Genomic DNA, 7,587 nt, shown 5'->3' on the forward strand with positions numbered 1-7,587 from the left:
AGAGCATCAGTACCTGAACAATGACCAGGTAACAACTACAATGTGTTCGAGAACAGGATTCAGAGAACTAAACACACAGGAAGAATTGTCCTCTACAGGCACTACAAGAGTTTACCTTGAACAACGTAGACTACAATATAGCGAAGTACCCTTAAAGTACAGTACACAACATTTCATCTCAATATTTCAATGGTACGCTCTGTACCTTACCAATACACTGACACATCGCCCACAACCCTTTAAGTTGTCAGGAGGAGCGATGTCACACAATAAGATGGACACTGAGGGATGGCGGGACCGGGGAAATGGCAAGGACAAACAACCCGGGTCAGACCAAGAACAATAATTAGCTAATCCTTTGGCAAACTGCTCTGACCTCTTATGCCAATAAAGCGTTAAGTTATTTGCATGAGGGAGAGAGAAGGGAGAGAGAGAGGGGGGGGGGGAGAGGGAGAGGGAGGGGAGGGAGAGAGAGGGGAGAGAGAGGAGAGAGAGAGGGGAGAGAGAGAGGAGAGAGAGAGGGGAGAGAGAGGAGAGAGAGAGGGAAGAGAGAGGGGAGAGAGAGGGGAGAGAGAAGAGAGAGAGAGGAGAGAGAGAGGAGAGAGAGAGGGGAGAGAGAGGGGAGAGAGAGGGGAGAGAGAAGAGAGAGAGAGGAGAGAGAGAGGGGAGAGAGAGGGGAGAGAGAAGAGAGAGAGAGGAGAGAGAGAGGAGAGAGAGAGGGGAGAGAGAGGGGAGAGAGAGGGGAGAGAGAAGAGAGAGAGAGGAGAGAGAGAGGGGAGAGAGAGGGGAGAGAGAGGAGAGAGAGAGGGGAGAGAGAGGGGAGAGAGAGGAGAGAGAGAGGGGAGAGAGAGGGGAGAGAGAGGGGTGGGGGGGGCGGGAGGGCGCAAGGGAGGGTACGGTTGTGCCTATTATGAAGTTGGGCTTGGTCCCATGAATAAACATGTCAGAGTATGGATGGGCTGAGTTCCAAATGGAACCCTATTCCCTATATAGTGCACTACTTTTGACCAGAGCCCTATGACACCCTATTCCCTATATAGTGCACTATTCTCTGGTCAAAAGTAATGCACTATATAGGGAATAGGGTACTCTTTGGGATGCAAGCACTATAGATGCAGTGTGTAGGGAGATACGGTCCCTGTTTCTATCTGAGATAACAGCTACTGTCATTGTTCTGTCTGAGATAACAGCTACTGTCCCTGTTTCTATCTGAGATAACAGCTACTGTTTCTGTCATTGTTTCTATCTGAGATAACAGCTACTGTTTCTGTCATTGTTTCTATCTGAGATAACAGCTACTGTCCCTGTTTCTGTCTGAGATAACAGCTACTGTCCCTGTTTCTGTCTGAGATAACAGCTACTGTCCCTGTCATTGTTTTTGTCTGAGATAACAGCTACTGTCCCTGTCATTGTTTCTATCTGAGATAACAGCTACTGTCATTGTTTCTGTCTGAGATAACAGCTACTGTCCCTGTTTCTGTCTGAGATAACAGCTACTGTCCCTGTTTCTGTCTGAGATAACAGCTACTGTCCCTGTCATTGTTTCTATCTGAGATAACAGCTACTGTCCCTGTTTCTGTCTGAGATAACAGCTACTGTCCCTGTTTCTATCTGAGATAACAGCTACTGTCATTGTTTCTATCTGAGATAACAGCTACTGTCCCTGTTTCTGTCTGAGATAACAGCTACTGTCATTGTTTCTATCTGAGATAACAGCTACTGTCCCTGTTTCTATCTGAGATAACAGCTACTGTCATTGTTTCTGTCTGAGATAACAGCTACTGTCCCTGTCCCTGTTTCTGTCTGAGATAACAGCTACTGTCCCTGTTTCTGTCTGAGATAACAGCTACTGTCCCTGTTTCTGTCTGAGATAACAGCTACTGTCATTGTTTCTATCTGAGATAACAGCTACTGTCCCTGTTTCTGTCTGAGATAACAGCTACTGTCCCTGTTTCTGTCTGAGATAACAGCTACTGTCCCTGTCCCTGTTTCTGTCTGAGATAACAGCTACTGTCCCTGTTTCTGTCTGAGATAACAGCTACTGTCCCTGTTTCTGTCTGAGATAACAGCTACTGTCATTGTTTCTATCTGAGATAACAGCTACTGTCATTGTTTCTATCTGAGATAACAGCTACTGTCCCTGTTTCTGTCTGAGATAACAGCTACTGTCCCTGTTTCTGTCTGAGATAACAGCTACTGTCATTGTTTCTATCTGAGATAACAGCTACTGTCCCTGTTTCTATCTGAGATAACAGCTACTGTCATTGTTTCTATCTGAGATAACAGCTACTGTCCCTGTTTCTGTCTGAGATAACAGCTACTGTCGTTGTTTCTATCTGAGATAACAGCTACTGTCCCTGTTTCTATCTGAGATAACAGCTACTGTCATTGTTTCTATCTGAGATAACAGCTACTGTCCCTGTTTCTGTCTGAGATAACAGCTACTGTCGTTGTTTCTATCTGAGATAACAGCTACTGTCCCTGTCTGAGATTACAGAGCTAGTGTCGTTACCACAACACACAGTAACCATGCTAAGGCTCATCTCTCAGCATGAGCATGACCTCCTCTACATGCCTTGTTAGTGTTGTCAACCAGACTTGTGCAGTGTGCAGAGCCAGGCTAGTAGAGACATTATCCTAGCAACACATAGCTACCTGCTCCCTACCCCCTACTCCCTGACTCCTAGTCCCCTACCCCCTACTCCGTGACTCCTAGTCCCTACCCCCTACTCCTTGACTCCTAGTCCCCTACCCCCTACTCCCTGACTCCTAGTCCCTACCCCCTACTCCCTGACTCCTAGTCCCCTACCCCCTACTCTCTGACTCCTAGTCCCTACCCCCTACTCTCTGACTCCTAGTCCCCTAGCCCCTGCTCCTTGACTCCTAGTCCCCTAGCCCCTACTCCCTGACTCCTAGTCCCTACTCCCTGACTCCTAGTCCCCTACCCCCTGCTCCCTACCCCCTACTATCTGACTCCTAGTCCCCTACCCCCTACTCCTTGACTCCTAGTCCCCTAGCCCCTACTCCCTGACTCCTAGCCCCTACTCCCTGACTCCTAGTCCCCTACCCCCTGCTCCCTACCCCCTACTATCTGACTCCTAGTCCCCTACACCCTAGTCCCCTACCCCCTGCTCCCTACTCCCTGACTCCTAGTCCCCTACCCCCTACTCTCTTACTCCTAGTCCCCTAGCCCCTGCTCCCTACCCCCTACTCCCTGACTCCTAGTCCCCTGCTCCCTACCCCCTACTCCCTGACTCCTAGTCCCCTGCTCCCTACTCCCTGACTCCTAGTCCCCTACCCCCTACTCTCTGACTCCTAGTCCCCTAGCCCCTGCTCCCTACTCCCTGACTCATAGTCCCCTAGCCCCTACTCCCTGACTCCTAGTCCCCTACCCCCTACTCCCTGACTCCTAGTCCCCTAGCCCCTACTCCCTGACTCATAGTCCCTACCCCCTACTCCCTGACTCCTAGTCCCCTACCCCCTGCTCCCTACCCCCTACTCCCTGACTCCTAGTCCCCTACCCCCTACTCCATACCCCCTACTCCCTGACTCCTAGTCCCCTACCCCCTACTCCATACCCCCTACTCCCTGACTCCTAGTCCCCTACCCCCTACTCCCCTACCCCCTACTCCCTGACTCCTAGTCCCCTACCCCCTACTCTCTGACTCTCTGACTCCTAGTCCCCTACCCCCTACTCCCTGACTCCTAGTCCCTACCCCCTACTCCCTGACTCCCAGTCCCCTAGCCCCTGCTCCCTACCCCCTACTCCCTGACTCCTAGTCACCTACCCCCTACTCCCTGACTCCTAGTCCCCTACCCCCTACTCCCTGACTCCTAGTCCCCTACCCCCTACTCCCCTACCCCCTACTCCCTGACTCCTAGCCCCTACCCCCTATTCTCTGACTCCTAGCCCCCTACCCCCTACTCCCTGACTCCTAGTCCCCTACCCCCTGCTCCCTACCCCCTACTCTCTGACTCCTAGTCCCCTACCCCCTACTCCCTGACTCCTAGTCCCCTACCCCCTACTCCCTGACTCCTAGGCCCTACCCCCTACTCCCTGACTCCTAGTCCCTAGTCCCTACCCCCTACTCCCTGACTCCTAGTCCCCTACCCACTACTCCCTGACTCCTAGTCCCTACCCCCTACTCCCTGACTCCTAGTCCCTACCCCCTACTCCCTGACTCCTAGTCCCTACCCCCTACTCCCTGACTCCCAGTCCCCTAGCCCCTGCTCCCTACCCCCTACTCCCTGACTCCTAGTCCCTACCCCCTACTCCCTGACTCCTAGTCCCCTACCCCCTGCTCCCTACCCCCTACTATCTGACTCCTAGTCCCCTACCCCCTACTCCTTGACTACTCCCCTACCCCCTACTCCCTGACTCCTAGCCCCTACCCCCTATTCTCTGACTCCTAGCCCCCTACCCCCTACTCCCTGACTCCTAGTCCCCTACCCCCTGCTCCCTACCCCCTACTCTCTGACTCCTAGTCCCTACCCCCTACTCCCTGACTCCTAGTCCCCTACCCCCTGCTCCCTACCCCCTACTCTCTGACTCCTAGTCCCCTACCCCCTACTCCCCTACCCCCTACTCCCTGACTCCCAGTCCCCTAGCCTGCACGGCTCATTATTTTTAGCTGAATCCTCCCTGAATCCTGTGACCGCAGGGCCTGGGGGGAAGGGGTGGGGAGGAGGGATTGAGGAGAGAGAAAGGGAGAGGGAGGCTGTTATGAGAGTTGTGGGAGGCTGGGGAGAGGAACTTGGAGAGGAGAGGGAGGGCTGTGGAGAGGGGAGAGGAGAGAGGGGAGAGGAGAGAGGAGAGAGGAGAGGGAGGGCTGTGGAGAGAGGAGAGAGGAGGGCAGTGGAGAGGGGAGAGAGGAGAGAGGAGAGAGGAGAGAGGAGGGCAGTGGAGAGGAGAGGGGAGAGAGGTGAGGGAGGGCTGTGGAGAGAGGAGAGAGGAGAGAGGAGAGAGGAGAGGGAGGGCTGAGGAGAGAGGAGGGCAGTGGAGAGGGGAGAGAGGAGAGGGGAGAGAGGAGAGAGGAGGGCTGAGGAGAGAGGAGGGCAGTGGAGAGGGGAGAGAGGAGAGGGGAGAGAGGAGAGAGGAGGGCAGTGGAGAGGGGAGAGAGTCTGTTCTGCTCCTCTCTGACAGTTGAATGGGAGCGTAACGTGCTGTGACACCCCAGGCACTAGGCTGTCAAAACAGGGTTCCTCTGTTCCTCCATTGGATGATTGTTCTGAAGGGGACTGGAGTGGCCCAGCATGTTACAGCACACTGACTAACCACTCACGCAAGAGGGAGAGAGACATATAGAGGATAGAGGGGAAGGGAGAGAGAGGAGAGGAGAGGAGATCGTTTTTTGCTTTGGCAATGTAAACATATTTCCCCATGCCAATAAAGCCCCTGTGTATTGAGAGAGGAGAGAAGGGGGGAGGAAGAGAGAGAGAGAGAGAGACAGAGAGGGGGGGAGGGGGAGAGAGAGAGACAGAGAGAGGGGGAGAGAGAGAGAGAGAGAGAGAGAGGGGGGAGAGAGGGGGAGAGAGAGAGGAGAGGGGCAGAGAGAGAGAAGGAGAGAGGGAAAGAGAATGTGTATCATCACACATCCCATATAGCTTGTGGTGTGCCCTGTATATACAGAACACTTTGGTATGGAAGTACACTGACTGTCAAGGGGTCTGATGTTCTCTTACAAATCACAGAACTGGTTTCCATCTGATTTCTTACATTCAAACACCAAAAAACAAAGAGCCCCCCCAAGGCATTCCCATTGAATGTGGCCAAAAATAATGCTGTGCAATAGGAAAATCTTAGAGCAAAGTGTTCTGGCCAGCTGGGTTGATGAGGTCAGGACAGAACAGAAGAAAACAGCAGAATTAGCAGAAAAATACAAATGTTTCCAGAACATTACACAGAGCGGTTTAGACAGAATCATGAAATGAGAGATTCTCCTGCCCCTGTCTTCCACAGCCACAGACAGACAAATACACGTACAGCCTACAAATCACAATCTACAAGCATCTCTTCCTCGTATCTCTCTAGCTCCAGATCCCTGACTGACCCAAACCGACCTCCGGACCTGAATCACAGTGCAGTCCCAAAATGGAACCCTATACCCTATGTAGTGCACTTCTTTTGACCAGAGCTCATTAGGAAGTAGTGCACTACATAGGGAATAGGGTGCCATTTGGGACTTAAACCTATCCTAGCTCAGACCAGACCTCTCCATTCTACTGCTGCTCACCCCTTCAGATCCCACTCCCTGTAGTCACCGTCACCTTCATTACCATCTTCAGCATTATCAGTGTTATCATTTACATCAAGAAAACTATTATTATTATTATTATTACATTTTTTTAAAAGTGCAGATAAAATTCCCCCAAGCCCTCGTTGGAAGGAGGGGCTAAAGAAAGAAAGAGAGAAGGGGAAACCAGTTAGAGAGAGACAGAGTGATAGATGGAGAAGAAACCAGTTAGAGAGAGATAGAGTGATAGATGGAGAGGAAACCAGTTAGAGAGAGATAGAGTGATAGATGGAGAGGAAACCAGTGAGAGAGAGAGAGAGAGAGAGAGAGAGAGAGAGAGAGAGAGAGAGAGAGAGAGAGAGTGATAGATGGAGAGGAAACCAGTTAGAGAGAGAGAGATAGAGTGATAGATGGAGAGGAAACCAGTGAGAGAGAGAGAGAGAGAGAGTGATAGATGGAGAGGAAACCAGTTAGTGAGAGAGAGAGTGATAGATGGAGAGGAAACCAGTTAGAGAGAGATAGAGTGATAGATGGAGAGGAAACCAGTTAGAGAGAGAGAGAGAGAGTGATAGAGTGATAGATGGAGAGGAAACCAGTTAGAGAGAGAGAGAGAGTGATAGATGGAGACAGAGAGAAGAGAAACCAGTTAGAGAGAGAGAGTGATAGATGAAGACAGAGAGAAGGAGAAGATATCCTACATAAGAGGTTTGAGTGGTGTGCTGCGTTAGAGAACACACACACAGACACACACACAGACACACACACAGACACACAGACACACACACACACACACACACAGACACACACACACACACACCAGACCGCACCAGACCACGGCTCAATAAAACTCAGCTTTTTGCTTCTTCTATATCGTTGGAAGAACATTTTGATTGGTATTCTTCAGTTGTTAGATTTTTATGAAAAATGACATCATAGTATTTATTTTGTTGTTGTTTTGTCTTCTGGTTTTTCTCTGCTCGTCGTCAGGGCTTTCTTCTTCCTGTACCAGGAATACCAGGATGAAGCCTTCCGGGAAGTTGACTGTTTTCCTCCTGTCATCCCAGTTCAGTTCATTTAGTTTTTAAATAATCTCTACGTTTGTTGGAGCTACAACACAGCACACAGACGACAAGGGGTCAAGTAAGGGGGAGAGTCACTAATATTGTGCCAGAGAGAGAGAGAGAGAGAGAGAGAGAGAGAGAGAGAGAGAGGTCACACAGGAGAGAAGAGATGGGGACGTCACACCGTAAGTTTCCATAGTATTGTCTAGAGGGGTTGTGTCTGTCTCAGACTTACTTTATACTCATAGTATTTTTACGTGGGATATTTGTTAATATTTGTACACAGGCATTAT

General features: G+C 50.7%; 1 protein-coding gene across 4 annotated transcripts in view; it reads right to left on the reverse strand.

The window, feature by feature from the left end:
- Positions 1-4,565: 4,565 nt before the first annotated feature.
- LOC129856189 (synaptotagmin-7-like) overlaps positions 4,566-7,587 on the reverse strand; it is a 371,304-nt gene continuing 368,282 nt past the window's right edge. For all 4 annotated transcript variants that reach the window (XM_055924304.1, XM_055924306.1, XM_055924303.1 and 1 more), the window contains one exon: positions 4,566-7,587. This exon is cut by the window's right edge and continues 1,112 nt beyond it. The gene's annotated coding sequence lies outside the window, so the exon portion shown is untranslated.

Source organism: Salvelinus fontinalis, chromosome 5 (assembly GCF_029448725.1).
Source record: "Salvelinus fontinalis isolate EN_2023a chromosome 5, ASM2944872v1, whole genome shotgun sequence".
Classification (NCBI taxonomy): Eukaryota; Metazoa; Chordata; class Actinopteri; order Salmoniformes; family Salmonidae; genus Salvelinus; species Salvelinus fontinalis.